Consider the following 17,261-nt stretch of genomic DNA (forward strand, 5'->3'; position numbering starts at 1 on the left):
ACCCTTTCGATCTACTTGTGATCAATGAAAATATTCCAAAGTTACTAATGGCTTTGACCATTGTTAAAGGAGTGACCATATCAAATACAAGTACAATAGTGACACACCTTCAAGGATTACTTATAGTGATGAATGAGAAAATATTCTGCTCCAAAACATCATATCCCAAATATTGACTAATAAAATATCTTGAAAGTACTATACAGTCAAGTATTTATTTACTTTTTTTAATTTCACAGTCACATACCTTGAAGATGCATATACCATCATTATCATAATGATACATAGGTGTGTAGTTAAGAATCTAAATGAAATTAAATGTTTATCTATTGTCAGAACCCCTTTCAAAGGGCCAAAAGTCCTGCATGGGCTATTATGCCCAACTTTTGAGGTTGAGGCCTTTTACTCCTGAATTCCCGGGTGCCATCCTATTACGGATCCTGAGCATTTAGGCCAAGCACCCCTTCTGCACTGGACTCTCAATTGCAGCTGTGGATGAGTAGCCAGAATGTCTGAGAGACCAGCTTAGTTTAGCACTAAAATCTGCGGAATATTTACTTGGGGAGATCTCAAAAGGGAATCTAATCTAGCGAGCTGGGAAGTGTTGAGTAACTCTACTAGGGGACATTTGACAAGGTATACATATTACCAAGTCAGTTCTTGGTGGGCCACATAGGCATGGGCAAAGGAGAAAGAGGACTCCTGGCTTGACCAGTAGTTGAGAGTAAGTTCCCTAAAAAAGGAAGTTTCCATGTGATATTGGATTTTGGTGGAGGCAGATGAGGATTGTATTTCGGATATCAACAAGCTTTGCGGTGAGGTACTGGAGGGTGGAAATCCTAAACAATTTTGGCTTGACTCATTTTCGATTTCACGAGCTGTGGTGAAAACCGCTGCATTGAAGCATAACAATCTTTTTACTACCTATAGAGTCTTTTGGTCTCCAGCCAAGTTGTCAAAAGCTACAGGAAATCAATATGTATGCCCACGATGTATGCTCTATTCGGCTGATGACATTCACATGTTTACGACGTGTCCGAGAACTGTATGTTACTGGACTGAGATATGTAATTTCCTTGCAGAGGCTATCGGTAAGCAAGTCAAGGTAAGCCCTAAACTTATATTCTTTGGTCTCAATCAAGATGGCCCAGCCCGAATAAAGACTTAGTTCCAAATTTGTTTATTATGCTATACTTCTCGTGAGACGAGAGATCTGTAGACTTTGGAAATCCGAAAGTTCTCCTTGCTTCTCTGACTATCTTAAAAGTACGATCTTAACAAGTAAGTCAGATATGGCCTGTGATCCTAGAAGTCGGGAGAGAATGTGGATAAAGATTGTAGAGTGGAGTCAGTGCTAATTCGGTCCAATGATTAAGCCAAACTTGTTGTCGGTCCTGGCTCCCTTTGTCTCTCATGGACATCTGAGAAGGGATGGAAGTGGACACATCAGTATAATTGTGTGGTAAAGCTCTTCTCCTTGCCTTGGCACATGCAATAAGATTATATCAGAAAGACAGTTGGCAGAATGATGACAAAAAATTTATTAAAAAATGACTAAAACACATTATCACTCCTTTTAGAAAAGTAGAACCTTATTATACTGTTGATGAACTTAACTGTGATCTTTGGAAATATTTACTGTCCTATAATAATTTGGATACAATATTCAAAACTGTATAGATGAAACATGCTGTTGTTGTTAAAATAAGTAGCACTTTCTATCAAGAATTACGTTCCCCTTCCATTCTCCTGTGCAGGTTTTCATTTTGTGTATGATTTACAAAGTTACAGACCCATGATCAGGGGAATCCAACCCTTTCGCTCTACTTGTGATCAATGAAAATATTCCAAAGTTACTAATGGCTTTGACCATTGTTAAAGGAGTGACCATATCAAATACAAGTACAATAGTGACACACCTTCAAGGATTACTAATAGTGTTGAATAAGAAAATATTCTGCTCCAAAACATCATATCCCAAATATTGACTAATAGAATATCTTGAAAGTGCTATACAGTCAAGTGTTTCTTACTTTTTTTAATTTCACAGTCACATACCTTGAAGATGCATATACCATCATCATCATAATGATACATAGGTGTGTAGTTAAGAATCTAAATGAAATTAAATGTTTATCTTTTGTCAGAACCCCTTTCAAAGGGCCAAAAGGCCTGCATGGGCTATTATGCCCAACTTTTGAGGTTGAGGCCTTTTACTCCTGAATTCCCGAGGCCCATCCTATTATGGATCCTGAGCAATTAGGCCAAGCACCCCTTCTGCACTGGACTCTCAGTTGCAGCTGTGGATGAGTAGCCAGATGATCCCTCGGGGAGAAAGCTAAGATACAGGTTAGTGTAACGATTCTTAACTCAAAGCGCAAACTGTATGAACAATACATCTATGTCCAGTCAAAAACAAGTTCTTATAAGAAAAATAAGTATTTTATTTTCAACTGTACGAATGCAAAGGAATAACAACATTTATTAGTAAAAGCATGATCCCCTTGAGGCCAGGGCACTAGTCGTTGTCAGGCAAATCCCTGTTCCACATTCCTTCTTATAATGTAGTCAGGTTATTCCCCATTCAGTGGTTGCTGCACCCAGGGAATGCTTACTAGTAGGTCGTGCTCAAGAGTTCTCTATTGACTTCTTAGGATTTAGCCAAAAGTGCCTATGGTGCTGCAGCACTGTTAGCAGTGAGCCCCCTGGGACCCCCAATGCCAAGTTCTGCTTACCCCCTCCGGTGGTATGAAATATAGCAAAGTAGGGCTGCTTGCTGTGTTTGCAACAGCACCTGCCAGGCAAAGGTTCCCTCCTGCAAGCAGCACTGGCGGTTCATTCCAGAGATCAGAGTTGCTCCCGCTCGGCAGACACAAGATATGTTACTTCTCCATAATGGGGGGAGTATACTTACCCTGCGAATGAATCCCAACGTGAAGTGCCGAACAGTCCTCGACTGCATCAAGCTGCTGATGCCCTGCCACCTTTAATGAACATGGGTGCATGCGGTTATTTTGGGGACAGTCTGAGCTTCTCTTATAACTCATCCGCCTCGTCTTACACTTTGGCACTTCCACCGACAAAATTTGGTATTTTCATCTCTTCGTTCAAAAAGACTTACCTGTTTCCCCATGGACCTACATCTGGTTGGTACTTATCCTGATTTTCCTCTATATGTCGATTGCATTTGTGACAGTATTTGTCTTACTCATCAATGGTCATTATTTGCCAGAACGCTCTGCAGTGAACTTGGTCGATGGTGGCCTGGGCCCTCACACATCATCCCATATTATGAAACGTGATCAAGCTCTTGTGAACATTTCAGCATTCCTGGTTGCAGATGGCATCATTTGGGATAAAGTAGCTTTCAAACTTCACAGTCGGACAGAGGACCTCAGGATACCATACACGTTTTGCATCTCCTTAGGAGACGTAGTAACACAGGACATACATTCTGATGATTGAGATGTGAAAGTAGTACATTCATTGTTTTCTGATTTAAAGTATTATGCTGCTTTTGATGCTGACGATTTATATTTAAATTCTGCCAATTACGCTGATTCATTCTGTTATCAACACTATGGGCATTATTTCTTGCATAAAACAAACACGTTAGGACCTGTTTTTATTTACACCCAATGGAAACATTGTCCAACTCCCATACAGGGGAGTTCTAAAACACTTAGGGATAAATTCACCTATTTCACAGATTATGACAGGTCTAATCCGGGATCCTACTGTTTTTAAAATTGCAGTTGTCTTCTCAGCCCAAATTTATTCTAAGCGATACAAAAGGGGATGATGGACGGAGCGTTTGAACAAATCAAACACTCACCCCGAGTCAACTGATCTGGGTTTAATCCATCACCATTCTTTAGTTCACTCAGCCACCCCAGTTCAGACATGGCTATATGCAAATCAGTCTGACCCTGTGCCTCATGGGAACAGTGCAGCCCGAACTGCCAAACCATGTCTTCCCTGGACCAGAAACAAGCATCCTTGGCCACTGGATTCAAGATAGCCTGGCTGATGAGGATTAGGAATACGAAACCGGTCCCAGGATGCTTGTTTCCGGTCCAGGGAAGACATGGCTTGGCAGTTCGGGCTGGACTGTTCCCATAAGGCACAGGGTCAGACTGATTTGCATATAGCCATGTCTGAACTGGGGTGGCTGAGTGAACTAAAGAATGGTGATGGATTAAACCCAGATCAGTTGACTGGGGGTGAGTGTTTGATTTGTTCAAACGCTCCGTCCATCATCCCCTTTTGTATCGCTTTGTTCGCCCTAAGTGTGGCAGGGTATGCTCAGACGTGAGTCCCTTGTTCACTTGGCCACTGGATTCAAGATAGCCTGGCTGATGAGGATTATGAATCCGAAACCGGTTCCAGGATGCTTGTTTCCGGTCCAGGGAAGACATGGCTTGGCAGTTTGGGCTGGACTGTTCCCATAAGGCACAGGGTCAGACTGATTTGCATATAGCCATGTCTGAACTGGGGTGGCTGAGTGAACTAAAGAATGGTGATGGATTAAACCCAGATCAGTTGACTGGGGGTGAGTGTTTGATTTGTTCAAACGCTCCGTCCATCATCCCTTTTGTATCGCTTTGTTCGCCCTAAGTGTGGCAGGGTATGCTCAGACGTGAGTCCCTTGTTCACTTGGCCACTGGATTCAAGATAGCCTGGCTGATGAGGATTATGAATCCGAAACCGGTCCCAGGATGCTTGTTTCCGGTCCAGGGAAGACATGGCTTGGCAGTTCGGGCTGGACTGTTCCCATAAGGCACAGGGTCAGACTGATTTGCATATAGCCATGTCTGAACTGGGGTGGCTGAGTGAACTAAAGAATGGTGATGGATTAAACCCAGATCAGTTGACTGGGGGTGAGTGTTTCATTTGTTCAAACGCTCCGTCCATCATCCCCTTTTGTATCGCTTTGTTCGCCCTAAGTGTGGCAGGGTATGCTCAGACGTGAGTCCCTTGTTCACATGGCCACTGGATTCAAGATAGCCTGGCTGATGAGGATTATGAATCCGAAACCGGTCCCAGGATGCTTGTTTCCGGTCCAGGGAAGACATGGCTTGGTAGTTCGGGCTGGACTGTTCCCATAAGGCACAGGGTCAGACTGATTTGCATATAGCCATGTCTGAACTGGGGTGGCTGAGTGAACTAAAGAATGGTGATGGATTAAACCCAGATCATTTGACTGGGGGTGAGTGTTTGATTTGTTCAAACGCTCCGTCCATCATCCCCTTTTGTATCGCTTTGTTCGCCCTAAGTGTGGCAGGGTATGCTCAGACGTGAGTCCCTTGTTCACTTGGCCACTGGATTCAAGATAGCCTGGCTGATGAGGATTAGGAATACGAAACCGGTCCCAGGATGCTTGTTTCCGGTCCAGGGAAGACATGGCTTGGCAGTTCGGGCTGGACTGTTCCCATAAGGCACAGGGTCAGACTGATTTGCATATAGCCATGTCTGAACTGGGGTGGCTGAGTGAACTAAAGAATGGTGATGGATTAAACCCAGATCAGTTGACTGGGGGTGAGTGTTTGATTTGTTCAAACGCTCCGTCCATCATCCCCTTTTGTATCGCTTTGTTCGCCCTAAGTGTGGCAGGGTATGCTCAGACGTGAGTCCCTTGTTCACTTGGCCACTGGATTCAAGATAGCCTGGCTGATGAGGATTATGAATCCGAAACCGGTCCCAGGATGCTTGTTTCCGGTCCAGGGAAGACATGGCTTGGCAGTTCGGGCTGGACTGTTCCCATATGGCACAGGGTCAGACTGATTTGCATATAGCCATGTCTGAACTGGGGTGGCTGAGTGAACTAAAGAATGGTGATGGATTAAACCCAGATCAGTTGACTGGGGGTGAGTGTTTGATTTGTTCAAACGCTCCGTCCATCATCCCCATTTGTATCGCTTTGTTCGCCCTAAGTGTGGCAGGGTATGCTCAGACGTGAGTCCCTTGTTCACTTGGCCACTGGATTCAAGATAGCCTGGCTGATGAGGATTATGAATCCGAAACCGGTTCCAGGATGCTTGTTTCCGGTCCAGGGAAGACATGGCTTGGCAGTTTGGGCTGGACTGTTCCCATAAGGCACAGGGTCAGACTGATTTGCATATAGCCATGTCTAATCTGGGGTGGCTGAGAGAACTAAAGAATGGTGATGGATTAAACCCAGATCAGTTGACTGGGGGTGAGTGTTTGATTTCTTCAAACGCTCCGTCCATCATCCCCTTTTGTATCGCTTTGTTCGCCCTAAGTGTGGCAGGGTATGCTCAGACGTGAGTCCCTTGTTCACTTGGCCACTGGATTCAAGATAGCCTGGCTGATGAGGATTATGAATCCGAAACCGGTCCCAGGATGCTTGTTTCCGGTCCAGGGAAGACATGGCTTGGCAGTTCAGGCTGGACTGTTCCCATAAGGCACAGGGTCAGACTGATTTGCATATAGCCATGTCTGAACTGGGGTGGCTGAGTGAACTAAAGAATGGTGATGGATTAAACCCAGATCAGTTGACTGGGGGTGAGTGTTTGATTTGTTCAAACGCTCCATTCATCATCCCCTTTTGTATCGCTTTGTTCGCCCTAAGTGTGGCAGGGTATGCTCAGACGTGAGTCCCTTGTTCACTTGGCCACTGGATTCAAGATAGCCTGGCTGATGAGGATTATGAATCCGAAACCGGTCCCAGGATGCTTGTTTCCGGTCCAGGGAAGACATGGCTTGGCATTTCGGGCTGGACTGTTCCCATAAGGCACAGGATCAGACTGATTTACATATAGCCATGTCTGAACTGGGGTGGCTGAGTGAACTAAAGAATGGTGATGGATTAAACCCAGATCAGTTGACTGGGGGTGAGTGTTTGATTTGTTCAAACGCTCCGTCCATCATCCCCTTTTGTATCGCTTTGTTCGCCCTAAGTGTGGCAGGGTATGCTCAGACGTAAGTCCCTTGTTCACTTGGCCACTGGATTCAAGATAGCCTGGCTGATGAGGATTATGAATCCGAAACCGGTCCCAGGATGCTTGTTTCCGGTCCAGGGAAGACATGGCTTGGCAGTTCGGGCTGGACTGTTCCCATAAGGCACAGGGTCAGACTGATTTGCATATACCCATGTCTGAACTGGGGTGGCTGAGTGAACTAAAGAATGGTGATGGATTAAACCAAGATCAGTTGACTGGGGGTGAGTGTTTGATTTGTTCAAACGCTCCGTCCATCATCCCCTTTTGTATCGCTTTGTTCGCCCTAAGTGTGGCAGGGTATGCTCAGGCGTGAGTCCCTTGTTCACTTGGCCACTGGATTCAAGATAGCCTGGCTGATGAGGATTAGGAATCCGAAACCGGTCCCAGGATGCTTGTTTCCGGTCCAGGGAAGACATGGCTTGGCAGTTCGGGCTGGACTGTTCCCATAAGGCACAGGGTCAGACTGATTTGCATATAGCCATGTCTGAACTGGGGTGGCTGAGTGAACTAAAGAATGGTGATGGATTAAACCCAGATCAGTTGACTGGGGGTGAGTGTTTGATTTGTTCAAACGCTCCATCCATCATCCCCTTTTGTATCAAATTTATTCTAACCCACACTAAATTATTCTATTCCAATTCCTTTAGAACTGAATTGGTCAAACAGGGTTATGATCACTGGAGAGATACCATTGATTTGAAATCAATTTAGGGCACTAAGGCTTGGCAGATTTGGGGAACTGAAGCTTTGTATCGTGCCTGCCTGATCCCGACTCAAATTTTATTTTTAAATGATACAGTGCACCAAACCACAAGCTTTGGCTTGACAACTGCCAGAAATTTGAATATCCCATCCATTCCGTCTTTAGCAGAATATGACAATTGGCGCGTACAATCGAATTATGCGATTGATGTATTACAAGCCTTGTTTCGAAATTACTCTTTCATTGTCTCTGAGGTTGACCCATATGGATGGGTGGTGTGGCAAACAAATTCAAATGAATGTCTACTGCATTTTTTTTAATGTAACACCTGGTTCCACACAGACTAGACCCAATCCTCGTTATCCACATTCACATTCGGTCACCACATACTCGGTGGGGAAATTGTGCCAATAATTGTTTGGAACACTCCACTTTGTCATCAGTAAAACAACAACTGTCACTGTTGTCGAGCGACATCAATTTAGCAGATTTTATCTTACATCCTAGAATTCCTAGAATGAAGAGGTTTATCTATGCAGCTTACAATGAAGTTTGAAACTTTTTGCAGATTGAGGCAGTTCTTCGTCTGCACCAAATTGACCAACCAAATTTAGAAAAAGTCCTCGAGGTGGTTGACAAAAGTATCAATACACTGACTTCATGCATTTATACCTTGGATAATATAGTTTCATCTGTTATTGATATTGTTCAGGATGATGTATGTGTGTTATTTCATGGTCAAAATCAATTACGATCAGTGATCTAGTTTGCATGGACGTTACAGACTCTCAAAATGGAAAAAGTCACTTGAATTATTTGGATGCTTCTGCTTTGTTTTTACCATTTAATCTAACTGATATACAACGATTTATATCGATGAACGATGCTATATACACGCCATTACACATTGAAGGATTAGAACACTTTCCATTTTCTGTCACAGCGGTAGATTCAGCTGTATGGTTAATTCATGGGGTTATCTCTCTCCCATTTTCGTTGTTTCAAGTTAAATCATGCATGAAACATTACCCGATAGGCCGCTTTGAACCCCTGGTTAGTGCATTTCTCCATGAATTATGGTCCATACCTTTAACTTACAGATGTCAAGGGGAGGATAAGGAAGTTTTCCTAACAGGGGAGGAGTGCAATTCCACAGTAGGACATTCCCTGGTTTGTGAACACATTAAGTTGCACAGCGCTTGTAATGTATCCGTGCCTAATCTTGCTTGTTTTTGTAAAGGAACTCCCATCCCAGCAATAATTCCCGCCTTTACCTTGCTTACTAATGGCAGTTATCTTATTTTGAACAACCACGACTACTGGAATCCCATATATGGTAACAGTTTCACAACGTGTTACTTGTTGTACCAATGTGCTTTTTACGCTCTCAAATTCAGACTTTGAAAACAGTATTCAACAAATTAAGCAGACTCAAAGCGCTATTGTTTCAACAAGAAATGGCTCTCACTTCTGCCCGAGAGGCCTTTAAATTGCAGATGGCTAGAATATCTAGCGAGATTCAGTCACTTCTTAACACATACCTCCCACTTTATTTGGGGGAGCTTATACATCAAATATTTAATGCGTCTGACACCAAAGGCCTTGACCATTTTTTTAAACTTGTGAGATCTGACCTTGTGACTTCATTTCAGACGATATTTGGAGTAATACCGGCTTTCATTCATTCTATTTTTTCTAGCATCTTCGAAGGGTTCCCTTTGTTACTGCTGCTAACTGGTGAAATCCTGATTCTTCTGTGACTGCTACTCAATGGCTGTTCAACTTGTGGTAATGCACAGACCAGGCCAATTGCAACGGTACCATGACCGCATGCAACAACTTTTTGGATGCTTTCCATAAGCGACACTTAGCGTGAGTTATGGACTAGGTTTTCGCTTTGCCTACTTCACTTGCGTGCAACCTGTGTTCTACTGTCAGCAATGCCCTTTCTATTGGGCTTTGGATTTATGCCTCTTCAATATGTCATGTTCCAACCCGATTTTGACCAGTTAATGGGTCCCATAGTGGCCCATGAGCAGACCTGTTCTGGGAATGGCCGTATGGCACGTGCGGCTGCACTTGAAGTCTTGGCTGAGTTGCATATCTGTGCGGCTGCGCAGAACCTCTTGCAACAGAGTTTCATGAAATATCATGCAAGTTGCCCGGATATGCTCTTGGAAGCATTGGATTATCAGGAGCACGTCGGTTCCCTTTGGCTTACTTGATTGGATGACATCCCTTTTTTCTACTAACGATATGCATGACCTTTTAGAATGAATTGCATTCTTCTGTACATGTACTTTGATGTATTTGACACCTCCCTCTTAATCCCGTTTGTCATGAAACGACGAACATTTCAAGATTTTTTAAAAAAATATTTCCAATTTTTTTTAAGGGCTTCTGAACTCTGCTTGGCTTTGAAATCTGTTGTGGTATTTTATCCAGGTACTATGAACTTACCAAGGGGAGGGTGTTCTATGGCCATTCGGGTCATTGTCAACACTGCAAGTTTAACATAAGCTCTGCTGCCACGATGCTGCTTTTGAGCACGTTACTACGTGACTTTATTTTGCAAGACTGCGTTTGTGCCTTTCACATGAGAACTGTCTGCTTTTCGCGTTCTCTGTTAGTTCCTGGAGTTTAGTCTGAACATGATGTGCAAGGTCGATAAACAATGGCCCTTGTTATTCTGTTTTGGTCAGTCCCTAGCACCTAGACATAACATGATAACACAGGTGCACTGATGGAAACCCGTGCTTTGATATTACGGGGATGCATGTTGTTCAAACACACACTTGGAGAGAGACCTTTCCAGAAAGAAGAGTTATGCTGTTCCTATGATGTAACATTTGTATCTAGGCACTAAGGTATGGGGTCTTCTGACAAAGCCCAGAGATCTTCCTTTATATAAGAAAACTCAACCTTACCAAGAGGAGGGTGTTTAGGCCTTATAGTCCTTTTTCCACTGTCTGTATATGAGGACATCCCCCTTTATATTCTATGCAATTGTAACAATGCTAATTGTTCTGAGTTTATGAATTTCACTGCTGGCAGTGGCTCATATACTGCATTATAGAGCACAATAGTTACAATTAAAATGTTGAAGTATAACCCTGACTCTGTCAATTCTTACTGTGGACAAGTACAAGTGAGCGAGCGAAGGGGTATGTCTTGCTACTGCTATTCCTGAGAGAGCCGTAAGTGTTGTGTTGTGGGTTGTCTAATCATTTGTAGCTTTGTGATTATGTAGGAGAATGAATGAGGCACTATAGCTATTTGTTTTGGGGATTTTGGGTACAAAGATGGCAGGAAGGTACAACTCCTGTATACCGAGGTCCTGTTTTCCACTGCATTGTTCTATGTATGTGCAGAATCCCAGCAACAATTTAAGTTTTACATATTTTGGTAATTAAAAGCCCACTTTAATGGCAATTGTAAGTCACTGTTCTGAAAATGCCACTTTAGAAAATTGGAACTTTCTTTGTGTATTGCTCACCGACAGTGAAATAAAAGGAAGATAATATTGGCAGTTGATGAGGGGGAGAAGATGTCCCCTACCATACTTCCAGATCACAAAGGCTCTGTCTGAGCACTCTCACAATGGATTCGACACTGGTCTTTTGTGACTGCAGACAACTAGGGCTGGGAAAGGAGAGAGGAAATTCCAGACCCCTCCGGGGGTGGAAACCTTAGAACCTTCTGCTACTTCAAAGAGGGAATGCCATATAAATATGGGACCATTAGACCCAATTCTTCAGTCCACATCTGGATTTGAGGGGAAAACTCAGGACTGCTGTGCTGATCCGCAAGAAGTATTGCCACCCTGCTGATCTGCTGTGAAGGACAGGACCTGATCCTTGAAATCAGTACCAACAGAGCAACCCCAAGGACTCCTTGGCTGGTCTCCTGAACAAACCTTCATGGTCAGAAATTTCCAGGTTCCTTGAGCCTAGCACTTGAACTCCGCCAGGTGTGGGTTCTGCCCTCCCAAGTGGTTGCCTCCCAGTCCTGGACACTTGGAAGTGGGCCTGAAATTGCTCTGCATCCCAACTGTGGTCCCTGGAGTACAGACGCATCATGATGCATCGCTTCTGAGAAACTCCACATCTGAGTCCCATAATTTCCCATTACCTCATACAAACTCTGCATCAGAACCACTGTGAGACACATCCCTGACTCAGTACTTCTTATTACAGCCAGCAGCTCAAGTGGAACTGCCACTACATGATGTATGTGTTCAAGATAGGAAAATTGATTTTTGTGTGCCTGGACTCAGTATTGAAAGTCGCATCTTTTAATGATGATGATTTTTACATTCTGTGGATCTCCATTCTGTTCAGACAGCCACTGGGGCGGGGGGGTTCTGTCTTTCCAGGATGATTCATGGCTGGGCTGAATAGACCAGGGCTGCATTTAAAGTAGGGGAAGGAGGTTTCTTTCACACCTGAATGGGCCTGGTCTGCGTTTGACAATGCTGTCTCCACTTCCTGCCAGGAAGCTGCACCAGAGTGGACAGAACTGGTTTTGGCTGAGCAAAGAGCATCTCTGCCACCAGAGAACAAAGTATTTTGTGCTATAAAGACTGAGGCCCAGACCCCCAACTTTTAGATAATTTCTGGAATCCAAGAGGAACCTTTGCCAATGAGAAAAGCAACGCAACAAAGAGAAACATGACGCATCCACACTTGTTTCCGATGCATCACTGAAAAAACCGACGCAGCTCCTGCCCATGGCTTGCGAAATAGCCGAACGCCACATCAAGTGCACAGATCTATGATGACCGAGATCACTGCACCAATTCGATGCAGGACCTGCTCTGTGGCTGCATGAACCATTGCATCATGCCAAACTCATCACACATCGCATCGAGGTGCCAGGTCTGTTGCATTGCTGGGAGACGCAGTCAGAAACTGACGCATCACATCCCCACGCAGTAAGAATCCGACGCATCATCTCCTTTCCAGTAGGGAACCGATGCATCACCTCACCTGCGCAGCAGTAAGCAACCCCCCCCCCGGAGCAAGGAACCGGAGCATCAGCTTCCCTGTATGTAAGGAGCCAATGCATCACCTTCCCTGCTACCCTTTTTGTTTGTGCGTGTGATGCATCTAAGCTACTTTGTGTGAGAAGTGTTACTTCTGCACTTTGCTTTAAACAGAACTACTTCTACCGTTTGAAAGTCATATTTTTATTATTGTACTGTGTATTTTTGTAGTTTTGGTCTTGTTTGGTTGAGATAAACATTAATTATTTTTCTAAACTGGTGTGGTGTCCATTTGTAGTGTTTTCACTGTATTACTGTTTGTGTACACAAATGTTTTACACACTGCTCTGAGATATGCCTGTCTGCTCATGCCAAGCTAAACACACAAGATGATGGACGGAATGTTGCACAATGTCAAAACATTCACTCCCATGTCACAGATCTGGGTTTAATCCATCGATATTTTGCTCACCAAGCCACCCCAGTTCAGACCTGGCCGTATGCAAATCTATCAAGCAGGTGAGCAGGGGTTATTTTAGAAGTGTAATCTCTATACCCTGACTAGGAGGAAGGGTCCCCATTTGGACAAAGGTGCAAACCATTGCCAACTAGAGAACCCCATTTCTAACACTCAGCTATGCAACACATCCTCTACAACGGACCTCTCATGCTTGGATTTAAGGTACTGTGTTCAATGGGCCTAACTGGGACCCTTTAGCCTGCCCATGTTCCATCATGGTGAGCCTGAACTTGTAACTTTGTTCTGGCTCTGCGGGACTAGATAACCACATTTTCCACTTTATGTTATGAAGCACTATTTCCACTTAAATCTTTAACAGTGCGCTGGATCTAGGGATTGGTTTTTCAGCATTTTGTTTTCAAATTATATATGAAACTAGCTTACCCGTCGCGCGTTGCTGCGATCTCCGAAGAAAGGAAATTCTTTATGATAACATTCAATTTACATTGTGTCATTTTTATTGAAACTTATTCATTTTAATATGGAAAACATTTCAAAGTGTCCATCTGGTGCGTACATCAGTATTCGAAAGATTATGAGGGCCCTGGTTGGCCAATATTTGAAAAGAATTTCTGCCATAAACCTTCGCGGGAGTGTACTCAACAACTTCCAAAATTTCCTAGCGATCCGATGAATGCTGTTTTAATTCTATTTATTTATTCGAGTGCTTTTGGATACACAATTTTTTGTTTTTCTGTCTTGTGCGTACATCAGTATTCGAAAGATTATGAGGGCCCTGGGGGGCCGATATTTAAAAAAAATGTATGCCAGAAACCTTTGCAGGAGTGTACTCAACAACTTCCCAAAGTTTCCTGGCGATCGGATGAATGCTGTAGAAATGCATAAAGGACAAACAGACAGACAGACAGACAGACAGACAGACATACTTTCGTTTTTATAAATATAGATGTAACTCTATGTTTCTAAATTGGTGTGGATTTTCTTGTGTGATTTTTTCCAAAGTTATTTATTATTTAATGTATTAAATGTAACTCTATGTTTATAAATTGGTGTCGAATTTTTTTGTGTGGTTTTTCCAAATTGGTTTACATATAATTGTGATTGTTTGTGTTTGTGTATTGAGTTGCATCTAAGATTACAGGTGTCAGTCTCCATAGATGTCCTATGATGGTATGGTGCAGGTAACTCTTACAACACCAAATAACCCATTACCCATATGTGTGTCATATTGTAAGTGTCTAGATAATTTCCACCATTGAAAAACAATGGGGTAAACCCAATAAGTCAACAGGACCTGGGTGATAATATATATATGGAAAAAGTGGTCCTAGACACAGTTTATGAAAACAAAAACAATTAATGTAAGTGTTAATTATTCACACTAGGCAGTCAGATTTAATCTGAACAACAAGGGGAGATGTATTATTAATTAGTACTGCTATTAAATGCAAGGAACCCAACACAACAGTACCATAACAAATTATACTGCAGTTTATTTACATAGTAATAAAATTGGCAATAAGAAATTAGGAAAAGGTTGGTGCTCAAGTGATGAAAGGGAAAATTTAGAGTACAGGATTCAGAATGGTTCAATGCAAAGAAGAAAATAAATTTACATTGCACATATTTCAAGCCTACCCATACAAAGTATATACACACTATTATACAAGGGGACTGGGAAGGTGGTATAGGCTTAGAATTAAAAAAGGGGGGCATAATCGTCAGACGATTATGCCCCTTTTTTAATTCTAAGCCTATACCACCTTCCCAGTCCCCTTGTATAATAGTGTGTATATACTTTGTATGGGTAGGCTTGAAATATGTGCAATGTAAATTTATTTTCTTCTTTGCATTGAACCATTCTGAATCCTGTACTCTAAATTTTCCCTTTCATCACTTGAGCACCAACCTTTTCCTAATTTCTTATTGCCAATGTTATTACTATGTAAATAAACTGCAGTATAATTTGTTATGGTACTGTTGTGTTGGGTTCCTTGCATTTAATAGCAGTACTAATTAATAATACATCTCCCCTTGTTGTTCAGATTAAATCTGACTGCCTAGTGTGAATAATTAACACTTACATTAATTGTTTTTGTTTTCATAAACTGTGTCTAGGACCACTTTTTCCATATATAGATAATTTCCACTGCATATTTTCCAAAGGCATGTTCCACTAACCATTTTCCAAGTGTGGGGAACGTGTCTTTGAAATGACTGCAACTACCATGATGCCATATTTCTGTTTCTCAAAAGCATATTGCTCTGTTATGTTGCTCATTCTCTCTTTCTAACAGATTTGAACATGTGGTAATGTGTCATGTACTGATCACTCCCCAATCAATGCTTTCTTCTGAAAATTGCATTTTTTTCTGAATATTGTCCTGTCCTCAACCAATTGTACTCATGTCATGAGTTTCACAAATCAAACTATGTTTACACAAACATTTTCAGGAGTAGTACTGGGATGCAAATTACCATGTTGAATATTAGTGGTATATACAAAATATTACACTGCACTGTTCACATTATGACGGTTAGAATTGAGGGTCTCTAATTTGCAAAGGCAGGTAACTTTATCCAAGTAGGGACCTTAGCTTCTAATCAGGGTAAGGGGGATACACACTTTAGATAACCCCTGCTCATCCCCTTGGTAGCTGGGCGCAAGCCTATCCAAAAGGTAATATGCTAAGTATTTGTACATAAAACACACAGTAACAGCAAAAACACCACAAATGGACACCACACCAGTTTAGAAAAATAAAGCATCTTTATCTAAACTCATCAAGACCCAAACAACAAAAATCCAACATGCTCATAGTAAAATAACACTTCAAAACAGGTATTTATAAAATAAAGCTTGTAACAAACAAATAGATCTACCTGGGGCTATTACGATGTTGTGACAGCAATAAATCCAAAGTAATGTGCGGAGCGCGAGGTGCGCAGGGATAGGCATGGAGTCACATGGATCCCCAAGCAAACAGTACCTTGGGAAACGAAGTCTATGACAATGCACAGCGTCTGGGAGGTGAGGCATCATTGCTGATGTTGAGGCAGTTTCCTGGCTGCCACGGGGGGAGGCAAGGCATCATGTCTACAAGTAGGCGACATTTAGAATCTAGGAAAGGTAAAATTGGTTGTGTCAGCAGTGAGTCATTGGTTCCAGGGAGGCGATGTGAAGACGGCAAGTCTGTTGAGTCACCCTTGGTGGTAATCAGCGCCAGATAACTGGATGCAGGTGCTGGCTCTGTGGAGTCAATGTGAGCGCTGGCATCAGGAAGGCTGATAAATACAGGCATTATCAGGAGCTGCAGTGCAGGTCAGAAAAAGAATTGTGCACTTCATAAGTGGTGCCCCTGGCCTCTGTGCAGGTCGCAGCATGACGGCGCCTGTGCTGATGGCACTGGAAATGGTTTGTCTTGCTTTTCTTAAGTTTCTTCTAGCTCCCAACAGCAGGAACAACCTCCAGAGGCCCAAAACTGGAACAAGCATCTCTTAGTAGGTCAGAATACTCAGTAGTAGAGTTAAGGGGAGCTGTGGGTGAAGTCTTTGTCTCCCTGAAACTTCAGAACAGGAGGACAGCACACACAAGCCCTTGGAGATACTTCTTCAAGCAGGTTTCTCAGTAAAATCCCAGTCTTTGTCCTTTTCTTGGCAGAAGCAGCAACTGCAGGCCACCCCCACACAGCACACAGCAAAGGGTCAGTGCTCTTCCTAACAGCTCCCCAGCTCTTCTCCCTTGCATAGGTTCCTCTTGTGTCCAGAAGTGATCTAAAGTTCTGGGATGTAAGGTCCACTACTAATACCCTATTGTGTCTTTGTTCTTCTTTGTGCAAGGGTGTCTGAGCCCAGTCCAAACCAGTTTTGTCCTCACTGGTGCATTAAGACCACAGGGAATGGAGACAGTATTGTGCAAGAGAGACAGGCCCAATGCAGTTACAAGGAAACCCCTACCACTACTCAACATGCAGCCAAGACCTATTCAGCTCAGCTCTTAGTCATCCAGGAAGGACCAGGCAAACCTCAACCCCCCCCCCCAAATGGCTGTCTAGAGTGAATGCACATTCCCAGGCCCTGTCACTCGAAAACCAGACAGTCAATCCACAACCAGGCAGAGGCACACAGAAT

Source organism: Lissotriton helveticus, chromosome 5_1 (assembly GCF_964261635.1).
Source record: "Lissotriton helveticus chromosome 5_1, aLisHel1.1, whole genome shotgun sequence".
Lineage (NCBI taxonomy): Eukaryota > Metazoa > Chordata > Amphibia > Caudata > Salamandridae > Lissotriton > Lissotriton helveticus.